Consider the following 21791-nt stretch of genomic DNA (forward strand, 5'->3'; position numbering starts at 1 on the left):
ATCCTGCTGTAAATTTACCATGTGTCATGGTTTAAATCAAACCCAACATTTAAAATAGAAGTGGAAGAACATATGATTAGCAACTTGCTTCCTCACATACATTTAAGCTTTAAATTATATTTACTTTAGTATCATTTTATGTATTGGATAGCTCCGTTATTTAAATTTATAAGGCATTTTCTAAAATGTGCTTTACAGACATTTCAGAGACATAACCACACCAACAAAATTTCATAGAAGTCTTCCAAAACTTAGTTTTATCAGTGTTCTTTTAGCCAACTGGAGAAATGATTTTACTGATTCTTGAACCTTCTCCAAGGCTGAATACAATCAGGCTTGGGCACTGTCTGAGGGTAGATTGTGGCGTTAAGTGGAGAAGTAGAGGAAGGAGAACAACATATTTACCCTGTGTGTTACTTACCTTGTGCTTTGGAAGAGAAAACCATAAATATAGTAACAACATGTAGTACTATAGCTGTTTCCTATTAACTATACTAACTCAATGTTTCTCTTTAGGTTATTTCTTCTTGACACAAAAATGTTCATTAAAGATAACAGTTCAAAGCCGGGTGTTTGTGGTGCATGCCTTTAATTCTAGCACTCGGGAGGCAGAGGCAGGCGGATCTCTGTAAGTTCCAGACCAGCCTGGACTACCAAGCGAGTTCCAGGACAGCCTCCAAAGCCACAGAGAAACCCTGTCTCGAAAAACCAAAAAAACTAAAACAAAAACAAAAAACCCAAAAAACAAAAAACAAAAAAACCCAAAAGATAAAATAATAGTTTGCTTTATCATTCATCTTGCTCTCAAACAAAAGTACATCTTTGAATCCCTTGCTTTGTTTTAGTTTAATACTTCTGTTGAGCACATATTCCATGCAATGAGAATAATTACTACTTGTGGACTCATCTAAATTGTCAGAAAAAAATTCTCCTTTCATTCATCCTTTTTGGCTTCTGAGATGACAAAAATTCTGAAGTCTTTAAGAATGACACAGCTGATTGTAAAAGTAACCTCATGTATCTCAATATATATAATTTTCCCATAATAAGTTCCCTTTAATATACACTACCAGATAGGTTTTGTATTTACTTATAAATAAAAAAGTGATACTTAGTCTTGCTGCCACCATCAGGTACTTCATTTGGAATATAAAGCAGTTATTTATAAAGAGAAGCTTATCTTTCATATTCAGAAATTGCAGTATATTTTCATTGATTGAAAAAATGTTCAGTCAGCAAAAGACATTCCTCCATGATACATTGTTCTATACTTCCGTTTCTTACTATAATATAATTTCACTGGAAAATGCAAATTCTAAAATTGAACTGACTATAATTTCCAAAAACATAATTATAATCAAAATCTGTTTAAAATTTGATCTTGAATATGCCAAGACCATATTGAAAATTCATCTAATGAGCACTAATTTAACTAGTTGTGTATACTGTAACCCTAGAATCGCTGAAACAATTATAAATAAGGACAGAAAATCAGAAAATAGACATCATAATGTGGCATTGATTTTTATTTAAATATTTGGTGATAGAAGAAGATAATGGAAGCAGTTATTTCTGCATACCAGAGCAATCATCTTACTAGTGGCACATTCACCTCCCATCTTGCCTCTACAAGAGAACTGGTTTTTCTTATGAGTTCCACATGCTTATCACATGATGGAGAATTGAGACAATCTTAGATGATTCATAATATGATTACATGGGAAAAGGGTAAAGTCATTTATCTAATCTAATTTAAAGAATAGAAATATGAGAAATGTCAGTCATTTATCCTTTAATTTGTTAACTTACAAAAGTATGTTTAAATCATTATGTGTCTGCTTTTAAGTAAAATCATAAATTCATGCTCAATATTCAATGAGTTTACAGGAATATTTTATATCTATATGATTCACAATATAATCTTAAATGACTATATCCTAAAACATTGAGAAAATAGTTTCTTTAAGATAACATGAGGTTACATTGCTATTCTTAGTAGGTAATAATTTTAATATAGCTACTATATAAATTACATTAAGTGTTATGAGAGATGTAGCAACTCTAAAATAAGATACCCTGGGTCATATAGAACTTAAAAAGCCTTGCAAAAGTATAGTTTTTCAAGTCATTTAGTTAGAAAATAGTTTCTAGTAAAGAATATCCAACCTTGAGAATGAAGATTTTGAAAAAGATAATAGTTACTCATAGATATATGTGTTTGTCATATGTACAATAGAGTCATAGAAGGAATTGAGATAGAAAATGACAGATATATGTATTAGCATAAGTTGAGGCTATAAATATACTTACTTATAATGGCATGAATTCACATTTGGAACTACTAAAAAAAACCCAGGTGTTGCAGGATCGTTGATCTCACTGTGAACCCTGAGATTGTGTTATTTACTGGAATAGCCTGTGGTTTGGCTCAATCCTAGCACACATCTTTAATCCAAGAGCTTCCTGCTAGAATATCATAAACAGTATTTAGAAGCAACCTTAGGTCAAGAGGCAGAGCAAGCAACCAGTTGACAGTTAATAAGCAGAGACAGTAAGAAGAAGTCAGGGGGATGGAGAGAAAACAACACAGGAAGTATAAGGGTGAAACCTGTTTGGAGAAGTTTTTATGAGAGGATGTAGAAGAAAGCTCTCTTTCTGGAAAGACAGTGAAGGAGGAAGCAGCTGGGTGAGTTCTCTGCCTCTCTGAGCTAGCAGGTTTTCACCCACGTATGTGGCACTAAAATCTTTATTCATAAAATAGTATGACCGATACTGAGTTAAAAACAATACCCTGGAAACAACCAAACTTTTCAAAGGCAAATTTGTAGACAACACCCTGAGATCAGACAATGATTACATACAATATCACATATACACACACATGTCTAGATGAAAATGAGAGACCCTAACCTATTTCATATCTGAAATTGTGAAAGAATTTTATGAACAAACTGATGAAACAAAAGCATTGAAAATTAAGAAACACTAAACAAGCATTCTGCCTATGAGAATTCAAAGTCAATATTCTCTGAAATGTAGCATTTCATTATGTAGGAGCAATAAATTTAAATTTATATAGGAATAGACACAAACAAAAGCAAAACAGCATTGGTCTGAAGTGAACCTACCCAAAATACATTTCAGATAGAAGTGAAATAATAGAGCAATTCAGATCTATAAAAAGTATAAAGGTACATTCTTGTTTCATGGCAGCTGGTAATAATGGAGGAGACTTTCTGATCAATTTAACTTCTATCCTCTGGGTGCTGTCTCCAAAGTATGTAGTAACATGAGCAATAGGAACTTAACTTCAACCTCTGGGCAGTAGCCAAGGACAACAACTGTTGCCTATAATGTTTCTGGTTTCCCTTCAGCAATTAGAACTGACAACAAAATGAGGTCTGTCATGTATGCTGTTTATAGCCTGTGGGTTGTGATCCCTCTCACATGTGTCATATGTCAGACAGCCTGCATTGGAGATTTATATTATTATTCATTACAGTAGCAAAATTACAGTTATGAATTATCAACACAATAATTTTATGGTTGCAATCATCACAGCATGAAGAACTATGTACAGTTTGAAGCATTAGAAAGGTATAGAATCACTCTTCTAAGAGAAGGAAGGAATAACTGTCCTATCAAGGTATGATATCTATGAATTACATTAACTAGCATGGCATGATATCCCAGAGGATGCCATAGAGGCACACATAATTCATAATAACTAACAACTCTATAATTGAACTTGAAGTCATCTCAACAGGAAGAAAAGCATGCCTTGTCCTGGAAATTTAGGCAGCTACTCTGGGCTAAAGAAGTCATGTATCTCTCTGGATATTGCAAATGGATTATGCATATGTGAATACTCCATGATGATATACACAAATGAGACAAACACTTGAGATTTGCCTTTCTGTGTCTGTATTATTTCACTCAGAATGACTGCTTCTAGCACTTTCCATCTACTTGTGAATTTCATAATTCATTTTAAGAGTGAATAATGTTGCATTGTATTTATACCATGTTTTCATTCCATTCAGCAATATACAAACACCTAGATTGTTTCTAGTTCCTTGCTAATATGAATAGTAAATCAATGAACTAGAGAGTAGTTGTCTCTATAGTAAGATAAAGAATTATTTGGGAATATAACCAGCTGTGTCAATGCTAAGTCATGTGTTAGATCTATTACCAGGTTTTCAGGAAGTTCAATACTTGCTCCCATAGTGCTTACAGCAATTTGCACTCCCTAGCCCCAAACTGATAATAGTTACTCTCCTTTCTCCATATTCATGATACCAACTGCTATTATTTTTGTTTTCTTATCTTGGCCATTCTAACTGGAGTAAAATGAAACCTGGAAGTAGTTTTAACTTTCATTTCCCTGTGGGCTAAAGATTATATACATATTTTGAGTTCTTTGTATATTCTAGATACTAATTATCTATCAGATGTATAGCTGGTAAGATATTACCCCATTCAGTAGACTACCTCTTCATTCATCATTATTTTCTTTGCTTTACAGAAGTATTTTAGTTTCCTGTGACCCTGTTTTTCAGTTGTTGGTCTTAATGCTAATGATAAAGGTCCTGTTCAGAAAGTCTTTTCATGTGCTTGAAAGTTCAAATACATTGCCTAATTTCTCCTCCATTAAATCTTATGCTGAAATCCTTGACTCATTTGGAGTTGAGATTTTTGCTAGGTGAGAAATAATGATCTACTTTCATTCTACAGACAGCTATTCAGTTTGATCAGTTCCATTTGATCAAAATAAGATGGTTTTAGGTGTTAGGACTTGGAACTTCTATATGGTTTCTAAATTTTATCCCATTATTCAGTATGACTTTGTATGACATTACCAAGCAGCTTTTATTAATATATATCAGAAGTATATCTTAAAATCAGGAATGATAATAACTCTAGATTTGAAGCATATGTATGTTCTCAATTGAATTTAGAAATATTTTTCAATTTTTTGGATACCAAAGTTGAACCGTTGAAGAGTATTTGAATTTATACATTACTTTTGCTAAAATGGTTTTTTTCACAATATTAATTCTACCAATCCGTGAGGTTAAGAGGTCTTTCTGTCTTCTGTTATTCAAGAAGCAACAAACAGAAATGGGGAACATACTTATGAAACACAAAATTCTCAGAAGAGCTGGAGCAAATTCATTTCTGCTAACTGTAGAAGGATGTGCAAATGTTACAGTCAGATAAACGGCAATGGAAAGCAGGAAGTTCTCTCAATAGAGAGCTAGGGAATGCATAAATTAAGTAGCTGTGGGTTGTGGCTTGATAATTAGCAATGAACAACATCTGATAAGCCTTATCTGTTAAGAGAAGCTTTTTCTTTGAGAGGAGCCTTCCCGCCCGCCTGGTTCCAGATCCGCATCAGTCCCAAATAAACACACAGGAGGCTGTATTCATTATGAAGCTGTTGGCCTTGCTTGTCTCTTACTGGCTAGCTCTGCTTTAAGTAATTACCCCATAATTGTTAATCTAAGTATGTCTCTTACCAGAGAATAGTTCCGGGCTTCCTACCCATCTCGAACTCTCCTGTGTTTCTCCTACCCAGAGTCCTCCTGGACTCCTAGTCCCTCCTATCTAGATTCCCTATTGGCCAGACAGTACTTTATTGACAAATGCACAGGCAAATAACAGGACTTCCCCAACATCTCCTCTTTTCTGTTTAAACAAAAAGAAAGGTCTTAACTTTAACATAGTCAAATTGTATATAACAGAACAGTTATCAAATAAGAACATAGTTACAATATTTTAGCAAGATTTAAAGAAAATATCATCTATCTCATTCTTGTGAGTCCAAAGTTCTATATGTAGCTTATCTCTTATCATAACTAAGGAAAACTATAATTATAACTATCTGTCTTCAACTCCATCAAAGACCACAGAAGGATAATATATAAACACTAGGATTGACAGAGGTATCTTACTGCCTGGACAGTCACCCGAAGTTCCTCTGTAACGTTGGGGCATCCATCTTCAGCCCATAGGCCACAATGTGTCTGGAACACTTCTCTGCAAAGCAGGAAATTTCAAACTGTCCATCTGCATTGATAGTCTATCATTCATTTTTCTTTGTCCTGCAGAAAGTCTCACGGACTCTTCCATGAAGCAGGAACCCTGTAAGACTGAGTTCAGCAGTCACTTTCCTGTGGGTCCTGCATGTCCAGATTATACAACAACAGTCAGTCTAGGCAAGAGCAGTTTCTTGCCCAAATGGCTAATCTTGCCATGTTGAAAGCAAACTCCATAACGAGTTTCTTCGATGCCCATCTTCCTCTCAGACGTAATTGGTGCTGCCAGGAGCAGACATTTCTCATTGTCAAGAAAAACCCTAAACCATTTTTAAATGTCATTTTTCTGAAGGTCTTTGAGAGGTTTGAAGACTATCTGTCTCAAATACATTTCTATATATCTAGAGAACCTAACTTACCTAACTATAAATTCTGACTATTATAAGTAACTATCTATTGTCTGTATTTAATTATGCATTACATTTTAAAAGAAAAGTATAAGTACAATACTTAGTCAAGAGGAGAAATATACTTATCACAAAATTGACCTTGAATTTGTATCAATAAATGAAAAACAATACCCATACCATAATTCCCTTTTTGACCATTAAAAAAATATTGGCTGTGATCATTAGCCAATTATAAACAACCCCATTTAAATGAAAACAAAGATTTATAAACAAGATGGGAATTGGGACGTCGCTCATTCCAAACTGCTTCCTGCTGGAAGGGGGCGCTCTTTATACCATGGGGATCATGACAAAACTCAGAAACCTGTATAAGTCCATATTTTCGGGGTCTGTAAAGCTGCATCATCTTAGCTGTCTCAATAGTTGGAACACCTGGTCCACTGCTTCCGGGGGTCTTGGTTCGTCAAACCACAGAAGTCTGGAAGAAATCCTCAGCTTTTTATGTTCTGTGGAAACATAAATTAAAACTCCTTTTCTGAGTAACATATCCTTATACTTAAATTTTGAGGTCAAGGCATTTTCAAAAGATATAAGTTGAATTAATTCAGCAGCATTTATAATCAAGTGTACTTTAGCATTTGTTCCTTCCTTAGCAATCAAAAAACTGAAAAACACAATAGCATACAGTATCCAGACTCTCTGTGTATTTTCCATCTTTACGTGGCTTATTTATTTATCTATTATTACTTTATTTCTTTCACTTTTATTTATTTTTCTCTGAGACAGGGTTTCTCTTTGGAAACCTGCCTGCCTCTGCCTCTGGAGCAATTCCTACCCGCGTGTGCCACCATAGCCAGCTTTTGTATTTATTTACCACTTTGTCGTTTCATTTTCTCCCTCAATCTCACGTATATTTTTAAACACACTGTAAACCTTTTGGAGGTTTTTCTTCATTTAAGTCTGACTTTACTGTAAATCTTTATGTTTTTCTGGCCACGTGTCTTATCTGTAAAACCGCGGCTGTTTTAAACTGCTGCTTTCAAGATGGCGGGCGTAAGCGTGTTTCCGGCTTACCGCCTCAGTCCATGCTGACATCCAGCAAATGCTGCCATTTCCAGCTGTACGTACACACCTTTAAATCGTTAGCAGAGTCTCTTAAAGCAACCTTGTTGGCTGTTTTTTTTTTTTCTTCTTTCTTTTTATGCCGAGTCAGGAAGACTTCCGTAAGCGAGCCGTGTGAATCTCGGCTTGTCGCTAGCAAAACAGAGCACACCTGAGAAAAATGCTGCTACCAAAGTCTGTGCTTCTCTCTGTTCTTCTATTTCTAAAATTCCTTTAAAGCTTTTGTTGTTTTGCGTGGAAATTCATGATCCCACTCCTGATCACCATTTTGTTAAGAGAAGCTTTTTCTTTGAGAGGAGCCTTCCCGCCTGCCTGGTTCCAGATCCGCATCAGTCCCAAATAAACACACAGGAGGCTGTATTCATTATGAAGGTGTTGGCCTTGCTTGTCTCTTACTGGCTAGCTCTGCTTTAAGTAATTACCCCATAATTGTTAATCTAAGTATGTCTCTTACCAGAGAATAGTTCCGGGCTTCCTACCCATGCGGTTACATCTCGAACTCTCCCGTGTTTCTCCTACCCAGAGTCCTCCTGGACTCCTAGTCCCTCCTATCTAGATTCCCTATTGGCCAGACAGTACTTTATTGACAAATGCACAGGCAAATAACAGGACTTCCCCAACACTTATCTAACCCACATTTCATTGGAACCCATATATTTGTTAACCTGGATTTTAGTTCAGGTAGAAAGATCATTTTGAACCCTTTGGTGAACAGTAATAATCTTAGTTGGTATAGATATGCTTCATCAGTCATATGGTTTTATCAGTTCTTTGATGCCTGTACATTACATTCATTATAAAGCACTCAAAAACATGTGAAATATAAAGATAATTCCCATATTCCAAATTCCACAGTTTGTGTATGCATATACTCATTCACTCTGTATGGATGAGTATGTTAGAATTGTTTGTGCTATTCAACAAGCTTAGTGTGTTATAATTTATTGTAGTCTCCCTATACAGAGGTGAATATTAGTCATCACATGTTTTTTATTATCTTTACACTGTTAAACCTAAATTGGAAATAAAGTTTTTCATTTGCCATAGTGTCCAGAACAATGACCTTGAAATTTGTATTAAAAAATGGGCCACTTTCTCTATGGAAACATTTTATTGCTACCTGTATTCCTCAAGGCATTATAATAGACAGCACTGTTTAATTCACATAAAACTTAGACATTGACATTCAATTTTGTGTCCTCCTGGCTTTTCCACAAGGAGTATTTTATCTTAACTTCCCTTAGATGAACAAGATAACTTATATTGCTATACCACACACACTTGAACATTTATATATTTGAAAAGAGAGGCAATTTTTCACAGAAGTCTTTAATGGTGGAAAATCAACTGGTGGCCTGTGTCCAAGGCTTTTAAGATTAAAGACATATGGTTTATCTTGGGCTTTGTAGAGATAAACTATTGAAGGTTTGAAGGATATTTTAAAGAGTAGCTAGTTTATTTTGCAATATTTGTCTTTGTAAATTTTTGTCAAAGAATTTTGGTTGTGTTAATATCATAATCATTATAGCCTAAGCTTAAAGTCTTTCAGAAAATGCATCTGTAGATATCATATTAGAGGTAGGTATTTGGGTCAATTTCTTAAGCAACTGCTTTTTAAAGTGGAAATAAATGATTAGATGAAATCAGACTTTTAGCAGTGCATTGGGAACTAATTGGCTGAATAGTTTTCTTTTAAATGGAAGTCTTTGTAGACATAGGCATATATAGAAAGCACTGATCGCCTTATTTTTGTTTTCACTAAAGCTCTCATTTACACTTTCTATAATCTTTATCTTAAATATTTGTGATGGATAATTTTTCACACATAGCAGCAACTTTGAGTACATACACACATACATACATACATGCATAAACACACACATATATATTTATATATATTTACAAGTGTATATTTACAATTTGCTATATATATATATATATATATATATATATATATGGTTATTTCAAGAATCTCATTACCTCAAGGATGCATGCTCAAGATGTAATTCAGCATATCTTTTGATGTTTGTGAGTATTCACGGAAGGAAACTTCACAATATAACATCATCTAAAATATCTATTCTCATCTAGAATACTGGTAGCTAAATTAGAAAAACACTCAACATCTGGATATTTATATCTTTTTTAGTTTTTTAAGACCGACTTTCTATGTGAAACAGTCCTAGCTGTCCTGTAACTTGCTTTGTAGATGATGCTGACCTTGAACTCACAGAGATCCAATGGCCTCTACCTCTGGAGTGCTGGGATTAAAGTTGTGCGCTGTAATTAAGTACATTATTTTGTTAAGATTCATTTTAAGATTTAATTTTGATACTAAGCAATATAAAATCAAACATTTAGTTTTAGTTTTTCCATCTGTTAGCAGTGTTGTGGAGTCATAGGACATGAAGATAATGATTTTTTTTCTAAGTAGCTCTGATTAAAGGGTTTGGAAGATGTTTAGGCTATTAATTCCAGTATATCCCGTTATAAGATGAATTTGTTATAAACATGAGAGACAAAGAATATATATAAAATATGGATTCATAAGAGATGGATAGTTTAGGGCAGGTCTCCATAATAGGAAATAAGAGATATCTTATAAACTGAAAGATTTATTAGACTTGAAAAGAACTCATGCAGTGCTCCCTGGTATTCACAGTACGGGTTGTGAGGTGAGTGATCCCAGCACAATGGCTGGCTGATGTGGATTGAGTAAGCTATTCTGTGACCCATTATTAACTGATATTGAAAGAATAAAAAAAGTATAACCTGGGACTCAGTGTGGAAGTATAATCCTCAGTGGAGGAAAAGGTACAATCCATGTCAACCTGACATTTCCCAGAACATTTTCTATTAGGATCAATACAACCTCTGCTTTGGGAAGGAGAAATCCCATACTGAGTCAGAAGTCTTAACTATTTGAACAACAAAAAAACCCTGACATTTACTCTAGACCCTTCAAAATAGAAAGCAAGCATAATGAACTTAACTAAGGAGTTCAGTGTTCAAGTGTATGCATATGTAGACTATCTTGTAAAGCATATTTTAGACCAGTGTGTACCAAAAACTAATAAATCACACCCTTGGGATCCCTCATAGGAATAAGTCTTCCTTTGTCTGTGTTCAAATCAGAGGATCTGTTCACTATCAGGTCTGTAAAGCAGTCACTCTGATATATTTGGTATATGTAATTTAAATTCCTGTAAGATAGACTTTGTAATGGTAACTCATGAGCTGAAATCTAAGCGGATTGTTCTCAAGATTAACTTCAGAAGAACCATTAATGTTGGAGGATACAGCTTGGGTTGTAACTTAGAATGAACATATTTTGGAGCTTTGAAAAATGGAGGTTTGCATTATATTACCAATAAGAAAAGTTACCAGCAAGCCCCCTTCTCCCAAGTTCATATTCTATCACAAGGTAATGCAAACTATTTATAAAAATCCAGATGTGCTGTTATCTATTGCTCCATATACCCCTTTGCTTTTGAAAAAGTGAAATGACATGCTCATCCTTGATGTTTTCCATATTCCATCATTTTATTTCTTTTTGTCAAAAATGAGATTATCACTGAGGAGAGAATAAGCCCTCAATTTATGCAAATGTTCCCACTGAGATTGAAAAATTTGGCTGCAAATAAAAATTGTCAAAGATAATTGCAGAGTTGTAATAAACTGTGGCCTTAAGGTACTTGAACAGAAGGTCTAATGAACTTATGTCTCATAAAATGGCATAACATGTGGCCATTAAGATGAAAACAGGGAATGTATATCTTGCTGCCACAAAGCCACAAAACTGTTTGGCTATGTGAGAATGTGACCTTGTATGTTAAATATGTTGCTTTATGTTATTATTGCAATAAATTCAGCAACATAAGTTGGCTTCATTACATACGGATATGCTCAACTGTAGACCTGGAACTGAAATCATATAGGTATATCCTGTTAGTTTCAAATCTATGCAAAATTTAACACCTTCTCTACTTCTCTACTTAACCTGTCATATGGCAGTTGGTTTGATTCTGATATCAAAACCCTGAACTACAGCCAATCCCAGAAGTACACAGTCAGTGTACTCTCATTTTACACTCTGGATTTCAGGACACTTCAGTGCTATGAGTCAGTTCACATGAAAAAAAATTTGGAAGTAGTAACAAACATTGTAGAAAATTCTTCTTCATTTAAATAGACTAAGTACCAGGGAAAATTACATTTAAAAATGTACATCATGGAGATATGAAGTTCCAAGGAACATTCCACATAAGATTTTTGTTCACTATATTGCTATAATCAACAAAATGAGCAGGAAACAGGTCTGAGTCATTGCTCATTTGCAGTTTTATCCTATCTTGGGAAAATGATTGTAGGGCATATTCATTTTTTTCATACTTCTTACTATCAGGTCTAAAAATGAAATCATCACTAAATCCAAGTTAAGAGCAAGATGATATAAACACTCAATATCAGTCTAAATATCTACATTCAAAGTCTTACTTGTTGATGGAGAAAACAAATTTTCTAGATAAAATATTTTAATGTTATTGTTAATATCATTTGTTCTACTGAAAGGCAATTTCATAAGTCATTGTAACATGAGTGACACCTTCTGCAATCACACCCAACATGATTTGAAAAAAAATAAACAGGAATTAATGTTAGTCATTGTAGGTTATAAAATTACTGGCAACTGCTAAGAACCAACATTTTATTCACTTAAAATTACAAATTAAATTACAGAATTATCGTTGAAATCAAGGAATAATTTATAGGGGAAGGTTAATCTGTGTATGATATCCCATGCTTCACTGAGTCTTTTTCTAGGATCGCCAATGTAATTAACATCTTCCACATCTTAGCAAAAGAATACTAAAGTACTTATTAGATGTGAAACTCAGGTAGAGAGCTGTCATGTGTGACTTCATTCTAATCATACCCTTTCAAGCATTATTTTGAAGCATTGATTTACTAAGGTTTTTTAGATGCTAGTTTGTTGTACTTCTTGTTTTTAATCTTAGACTGTAAGTTTATTTTATTGATAGAATTTCAGATACCTTTAGTACAGGTATTTTATTGAAGCAAAAGCTATGGGAAAATTTGATACACCTAGCAGATTTTATTTAAGTTTACATGGATGCATTTCTTAAGAAGATAGTTTGTATTTTAAGGAGATGATGCCAGAGAAGTACTCTGTGTCCCTTTTGACAAGATCACACTAGAAAAAAGGCAGGAAAGTGTGACGTCTTTCTGAAGTATACAGTAAAGCAACTTCAAAAAGAGATACATTTACTTATTTATTTAAAATTATATTTATTTATATTCATTTTGAAGAGAAAATATCATGTATCACAGTCTGGCCTTGAATGATCATACAGATAAGATTGATATTGTGTACATCAACTTCTTACCTCTATCTCTCAAATTCTTAAGTAACTGATGTGGGCTCAAATGGTCCATATCATAAGTACACTCTTTTAGTGATTTTTCACCCTTGTCATTCTTATATGTACTACTTTTCCATATGGGGGTTTCTTTAAAAATTGGTACATCTTAAGAGTAGATAGTCCCATTTCAACAAAAACGTTGTAGAGTCTGATTGCCAATGACGTGTGGATTTCTACAAGCCTTCAGGACGTTGGAAACTAACTGATGTTCAGGCTTCTAAGTCATCTATGTTCCCAGAGCACTGTCTCTCCCAACCTTGCTCCCATATCAGTCTATATCTTTCTAAATCATAAAAAAGTTCATATTTTTTCTGTGAAAAAATTAGAAGAAAAATATGTATCTTCTGAAAATACTGTTTTTGGTGTCTCAGTGAAATGCTATCTAACATTAATGTTGATGTTCTCTGTGTAGACAGATGAGGCCTAAAATATAACAATTACGAACTGTTAAAACCTCAAGAATATGATTAGATAGTAATCACTGAGCAACGGTTTGTGGATCCATGTGAAAATTGTTCTAACAGACAGTTTGATCATGTTGACAGATGCATACATTTTGACAGTTGCCTACAAGAGCCCATCAAAATCCCTTACCATGGAATGAAAGGCCATAAGTGATGTGCTACATATTCATTTCTGGAAGCTTTCCATTTTGCCATACTTTTTGAGATTCTAAGTATTTCAGAAGACTAAAGTAGTTAAATATCACAGCCATACAGAATTAAAATATCTTTTTGTTAGGAATATACTATTTCTACTTTTATATGGGAATTTCTGTACACTGGTGTACTGAACTTCTGAACTTTCAATATTCAACTTGAGTTAGACTATAGAATTAGAAGACTATAAACACATTTAAAATTGGTGATAGCATAGGGTTCTTAAAATGTTATGTTATAACATAGATATATTAACATCAAATACAACATAAATTGAACCAAATAAGCCATCAATAAAACCACATCATTACAAAATAAGTCTTAATATCAATAGAAAATATAAGTAAACTCAAGAAAATGAATAAATTAGACTTGTAAAGATGAACATATATATTGTTCTGTTCTCATTTTGTTCTGGACTAGTCAAAATTTACTTAAACATAAACTTTTACAGAAATCTGTATTTTAGGACATTTTTCCCTGGAAGATTCAAATATAGGCAATTGCTTTTTTACCTGAAGAAATTTCTATAATTATTGTTCTACACTGAGTGTTTAAAAAATTATTTGTTGTAAATTTTCTCTTCTAAAAAATAAATATTAATGTCTTAAACTACAAATGTGGGTGTCAGTGAGGAGGCCTAGACTTCTATGCCTCGGGTAGTATTTATCCCTTTCATACAAATGGACTTTGGGTGCCCATCCCACATCGAGGGATGCTCTCTCAGCCTGGACACATAAGGGAAGGCCTAGGCCCTGCCCTGGATAAAATGACAGACTCTGGAGATCCCCCATGGAGGACCTTACCCTCCCTGAGGAGCAGAGTGGGGGTTGGGGTAGGTTGTGGGGAAAGAGGGAGAGACACCTGGGATTGACATATGAGGTAAGCTTGTTACTAATTTAAGTAAAAACTACAGCTAATGCATCTTAGTATCAAATGAATCTAATGGAATGCCTAGCAAATGATAGGAGTCAAGTGCTGGATGAGTGATGAGTAAAGTGAAAAACTAACAAATACAGCCTATGGAGAGATATCTTTCATTGCTTGGAACACAGTCTCTTATGCTGACCTGAAATTCTTCCATAGACCTTGTACTATTGATTCAAGGATAAGTTTTAGTTGGTAGATAAAGTTGTATTCTATACAGCAAGCCTTCAAATATTTCATTGATCCTTTCTTCCTCAAAACTCAAAAAGGTTTAAATGCTTCAACATTTCCTATTTCTGTTCCCCCTTTTGAACTTGATTTCCCCTTTTCTATCTAGTTCTTTCAGTGAGTGTGTTTATGTGCACATATGAGTGTTCTGGTATGAACGTCAATGTTTGCAAATATATAGGCCAGAGAAGGACATAAGGCAAAGATATCTGATTATAGGCATGCAATGGCATAATCATCATCTCACCACTTTTATTTTAATCTTTATTTTATGACAATACTGCAGAGATATTATGTGAATGGGTTTTGACTTAGAAAGGTCTATGCTTGACCATTAATTAGCTAGAAGCTCAATCAGAGATGCTTCACAAAATTTCTTGAGCTTTGGTTCCATCATGTGTAAAATTACATAATTATAATTAAAATAATATGTACAGAGACTAAGTAGACAAGCTGGAATAGAGCTAAGTGTTTTACAAACTGCATTGCAAAACAGACCTAATATATAATTTAGTGATAAAATGTAGGAAAACTACATATGCCATTCACATGGTTGTTAATCAAAGTTCTATATAGGAAGGACAAAATGGAGTCTAGGCCTGTGGTCCAGTAGATTCTAGAGTGAAGAAATCCTATATTTTTCTCTACTATGCATCAAGATACCTTAAATTGGCACTTCTCTGACAGCTTCAGATAGAATGCTGGCAAAAGATACTGGTGATTCCATGAGTAGAAATGATGGTGACATACACCTGGAAGCAATTCTAATGATACTTACCAAGATGGAAATTCTGGCCCTACATGTATAATTCAGGGAAGATGGGCACTCAAGTCAGTGCCCCCAACACCCCTGTGACGGCTCTGAGCTAGCTGATATGACTGGTGGCATGAGGGGAGAGAGTATGCTCTAACTCAGCAGAGTTCCTTAGAATTTGAAGTGGATGGAGGCCACATTATCTATCTAGAAGCATTTATTTCTCTTTTGAAAAATTCAGTTCCGTCAAATCCCCTGCTATGATATAGACTCTGGAATTGAAGTAAGGTCTTTTCTGAGTATCTAAAGAAAATAGAGCTAACGTTGTACTCTCTGCCCTCAGTTTAAGCTGTGTTAGGGCTGCATTTGGCCTGCTTTGTAGAGATGAAGGAACTGACAGACAGGAATGCAACCTTATTCCTACTAAAGTTAACTAGACAAAACTATTATCTTCTTTGTTTTTTTACCAAATACACTCTGATTTAATGTAATTGTGCCATGTGAGTTCATTATAAACTGTTCTCATGTAACTGTTTATTTTTATGTATCACACTGTTTCTAAGATTCATGTTACAGACCACACTGTACATGTAGAATTATATCAACTAACTCTGTGGACATTTCCATGCCACATTGTAGAGTGAACCCTTCCTGCCAGCCTCGTTTCAGAGCCACATCAGTCCCAAATGAAAACCGAGAAGGCTATATTAATTATGAGGCTGTTTGCCTGTTCCTTACTGGCTAGCTCTGACTTAAGTATTTAATCCATATTGTTAAACTAAGTATTTCTCTTATCTGAGAAAGGGGTCCATCAATATTCAGCAATATTTAAAGAAAATATCATCTATCCCATCCAAAGTCCTATATGTAGCTTATCTTTTATTATAACTAAGGAAAACTATAATTATAACTGTCTTCAACTCCATCAAAGACCACAGAAGGATAATATATAAACACAAGAACTGACAGAGACATTTGCTGCCTAGGCAGTCACCTGAAGTTCCTCTATAATGTTGGGGCACCCATCTTCAGCCCATAGGCCACAGTGTGTCTGGAAGACTTCTCAGCAAAGCAGAAAATTTCAAACTGTCCATCCATATTGGCAGTCTCTCAGTCATTTTTCTGTGTCCTACAGAAAGTCTGGTAGACTCTTCCATGAAGCAGGAAGGCTGAAGGACTGTTTGAGTTCAACAGTCACTTTTCTGTGGGTCCTACATGTCCTGTTTATATAGCAACAGACAAACAGTCTAGGCAGGAGCATTTCTTGACCAAATGGCTAATTTGTCGTGTTGAAAGCAAACTCCATAACAAGTTTCTTGGATGCCCATCTTCCTCTCAGACATAATTGGTACTGCCAGTAGCAGATATTTCTCACTATCAAGAAAAATCCTAAACCATTTTAAATGCCATTTTTCTGAAGGTCTTTGAAAGGTTTGAAGACTGTCTATCTATCTCAAATATATCTTTGTATTTAGAAAACCTAACTAACCTAACTATAAATTCTGACTATTATAAGTAACTATCTATAATATGTATTTAATTGTGAATTACGTTTTAAAAGATCAGTATAAACACAATATTTAAACAAGAGGAGAAATATACATGTCACAAAATTGACCTTGAATTTCTATCAGTAAATGAAAACCCATACCCATACCAACTATTCATTTCCATACGATAATTCCCTTTTACCATTAAAAAGAGATTGGCTGTGATCATTTACCAATTATAAGCAACCCCACTTAAATAAAAACAAAGATTTATAAACAAGATGGGAAGTTGGATATCGCTCATTGCAAACTGCTTCCTGCTGGATGGGGGCACTGTTCATACCACGGGGATCATGACAAAACTCAGAAACCTGCAGACGTCCTTATTTTCGGGTTCTATAAGGCTGCATCATCTTAGCTGTTTTAGATGTTGAATCACTTGAGCCACTGCTTCTGGGGCTCTTGGTTCATCAAACCACAGAAGCCTTAAAGGAATCCATTTTTCCATTTTCTGTGGAAACATAAACAAAAACTCTTTTCCCAAGTAACCAGTCCTTATAATTAAAGTTAGAGGTCAAAGCATTTTTGAAATATATAAGTTGGATTAATTCAGCAGCATTTATGATCAAGTATATTTCAGCAGCCGTTCTTCCCTTAGCCATTGAACAACTGAAAAACCCAATAGTATACAGTATCCAGACTTTCAGTGTATTTTCCATTTTACGAGGCTTATATTACTGTATTTCTTTTACTTTTATTTATTTATTTAATTATTCTGCCTCTGCTTTTGGAACAAATCCTACCAGCATGTGCAACCACAGCTGGCTTCTCTATTTATTTACAACTATGCCGTTATTTTTCTCTCTCAATCCTACGTATATTTTTAAACACACTGTAAACCTTTAGAGGTTTTTCTTCATCTAAATCTGACTTTACTGTAAATCTTTGTTTTTTGGCCACATGTCTTATCAGCTAAAAATCATGGCTGTTTAAACTGCAGTTTTGCCAAGACAACGGGTGTAAGTTTGAATCCAGCTCAACACCTCTGTCTATGCTGACATCCAGCAAAAGCTGCTGGCTTGGAGACGTGGTCACTGCCACTTCCAGCTGTATGTACACACCTTTCAATCATTAGCAGAGCCTCTTAAAAGAACCTTGCTGGCTGAGCGTTGGTGGCGCCCATCTTTAATCCCAGCACTTGGGAGGCAGAGGCAGGAGGATCTCTGTGAGTTCGAGGCCAGCTCAGTCTACAGAGGAAGTTCCAGGACAGCCTCCAAAACAATACAGAGAAACCCTGTCTTGAAAAACAAACAAACAAAAGAACCTTTCTGTTTTTTTTTTTTTTTAATGCAGAGTCAGGAAGACTCCCTTAAGTAAGCTGTGTGAGTCTCTTTGTCACTAGCAAAGCAGAGCCCACCTGAGAAAAATGCCGCTATCAAAAAGCCATGCTTCTGTCTGTTGTTTCTAAAATCCTTTTAAGCTTTTGTCATTCTACATGGAAATTCATATAGCACTTCAGACAACCATGTGGTGAGTGTAGTATTTTTCTTGCCAGCCGCTTTGTTTGTTTCTCCCGCGCCAGTTGCCTGGGCTCAGCCACACCACATTATTGATTTTGTGTTAAAATGACTATTTTTAGAATTCCTAATTTAAGGTCTGTCTGTCTGTCTGTCTGACTTTCTTTCTGTCTGTCTGTTTGTCTGTCAGTCTGTGTGTCTATGTTTGGGAGGTGATTTAGGAACACATTATTATATAGGAGCTTTTCCCTCCTTTTTAGTTTTCTACTGTTTCTCTGGAAAAAAACTGCTTATGCAATAATTTAAGCTGTCTGTAAATGTGGGATTACAGAAAGAAAAATGGGATAAATTAGGACCTTATCTGTAGTTTAAACAAAAAGTGACTTGGAAAGTCAGATTTCAGCTTTCTTTATGAGATGTTATGGATATGATGCTTTTAAATGTTAGTTCTAGAAGCTGTGCCTAAAATAACTGAATATTCTGGAATTTAAAAGGAAAAACAGTTTACAACAAAGATATGAATTAAAAGCATGAGTCAATTTGTCATAAAATTTAGATTTAAATATTTGTTATAAGACCTAATAAACACCCATAGCCTTATAAACTTAAGTGTTGAATTCTAGAAATACATTAAAATGGTATTCTGAGGCCTATTTAATATGTTTCATCAAAATTAAAATGTTTTAAGTACAATATGTGAACATTAAAAACATTCCTTTGCATCCTTTAACTAGAATTTAATTATGCCTCAGAAATAGAAATGAAAATAAATATGATCCCAGAAGGCAATAACATTTAAAATCTTGTTAAGCATACTCTGTAAGAAAAAGACTATCTTATCAAATACTATAAGTATGAATAACTATTATTTTACAGTGTTAGAATGATTTTTACTTACAATTATGAGATTAAGGAACAAAAATTTTACCTGTATGTCTGTGTTATAAGCTTTTAAAAGTAAAACAATAACAATAATATCAAAATACAAGCTTTCTAGATTCTTTTCCAATTTAAAACTAACAGAAGAAGAAAATCCTTTTAAAGCAATTTAATGACGTCCACTCATCATGTTTAGAACCTTACTGTAATCAGCCTGGGCACTGTGTGTCTCAGATAGAAGGCCTCTATGTTGTTTTACTAAAATTCATCTCATTAGAAGTACAGATTCTTAGCTTGGACTCTTGGGAGAGGGCCTAGGCCCTACCCTGGATGAAATGACAGACTATGGATATCCCCCCATGGAGGGCCTCAGGCTCCCTTGGGAAAGGAGTGGGGACTGGGGGAGGAGGGTAATGGGAGGGTGTGGGAGGAAGGGAGGGAGAGAGAGAAGGACCTGGGATTGACATGTGAAGCAACCTTGTTTATAATTTAAATTTAAAAGTAAAAAAGACATAAAAAAAGAAATATAGATTTTGGGTTAAGGAAATACTGTAACAAATGTAAATTTAAGCTACAAAATATTTTTGAATCTACTATGTATGAGTATGTACACACATACACACACACATATATATACAGTCTCTGTCTGTTTGCTCATTTTTTTATATTCATATTGTACCAAATTAGTTTATGAATGAATAGCCCAATGAATTAAAATCATTAAATCATCTCATATGCTTATAGCTCTGGAAGACCACAGAGGTTAATCTTGGTCACCAGTACCAATATGTTAATTAAAGACTCAGTAATTGTGAGGTATAGGAAGAAATATAACAGCAATAGTGCCATGATGGGGAAAGCAAATAGAGAGGTTTGCTGCCTCCATGCCCATCACTTCGGTAGTAGCATGCATTTTAAATTTAAATAATGAATGATGTAGAAAGCCATTGAAATGTACTGATAAATAAACTGATAAACAAACCTAAAGAAAAAATGAAAATGGTTTCAATGAAGAACAGATTGTTCCAAAATGCAAATCTTAACCAAGAGGATAAAATTAGAAATTAAGCACATTACAGAAATTCTGAGCAAGTCACAGGAAGAGTTGTGACAGATAAAACTCAATGATGACACATATGTTATCATTTACTATGATGATAGACTATCAAATGTTTTTCCAAAGTTGCATATTGATAAATGCTACTTCATTAATAAACCTGTTTCAGAAAAAAAAGAGGCAGTGGGACCAAATTCATTCTTAAGTTTGAATTTGGATTCCCAACAGCAGGGATAAATTAGAATGGTTCTGGAGGTTCTGCTGAAAGATTATGAACCCCAAAAGCAAAGCCAGTTGATAGCTCTAATCCTGAGAATAGTGCATTTCTCCAGCACATAGAAATCTGCTGCTTCAGTGAAACACCAAGATGAAGAAGAGGATTCTAAAGGAGTGATATCTATGGGAAACCAGATTTCTGAAAAACAACTGCCCCACTGGAGATCCAAAAAACCAGAATTTTCTGTTTCTTAACAATTTTGTAACAGAAAGTCATTGGAAGGGGTGACATCCTAACCTCATGGGGAGGGAGTTTCATTGATGGGTGTGGTTAAAATATGAATTTTCACAAGGTTTCCTCATAAAGCCCACCTAATGACTATAGATAAACACTGGGTGACATGGTATGATGAGCAAAATGTTTATTTCCTTTACAATAGTGGAATCTTGTTCTCTGTTATATCAATAAACCCCAGAATCTTTTTCTAAGCAAAAGATTTTTATGAAAATTCCCTGAACTCAAAGGATTTAAGTTTTCCAGCTCTAGAAATAGTAATTACTTCATTCATGGTACAGCAACATGACACTGGGAACTCCTATGTAGCAGTAAGAGGACATTACTAGATCCATAGTTTATTTTTCCAATTAGACTCTGTAACTTAGATATTTATGATGTTTACAATGTACAGCAACTTTTGCAATGTTGAGAGATAGCATGAAGTCCATCACCATTATTCAGCTTAGTACAAAGCACAGGAATATTCCAAAAAGACATTGACAAATTTTACTTATGCTTCTTTTAAAAAATAAATATATTAACTGAAGCTTAACTGAAAGTGAAACTCCATGATAGAGCTCCCATGAGGTTGTCATCCATGAGTTAGTTGGTATGTCACTCACATTTCTACAAACAATCCCATAGCCACCATAATGTGAGCAAAACCAATAAACACATTGAGCCAGCAAGCTGGACTTCGGTGTGTCATCCTTCTTTTAGTCTATCATTGGTACCTTATATAAGGTCAAATGACATTTATTCACATGTCT

Source organism: Mesocricetus auratus, unplaced genomic scaffold (assembly GCF_017639785.1).
Source record: "Mesocricetus auratus isolate SY011 unplaced genomic scaffold, BCM_Maur_2.0 Super-Scaffold_6730, whole genome shotgun sequence".
NCBI classification, from domain to species: domain Eukaryota; kingdom Metazoa; phylum Chordata; class Mammalia; order Rodentia; family Cricetidae; genus Mesocricetus; species Mesocricetus auratus.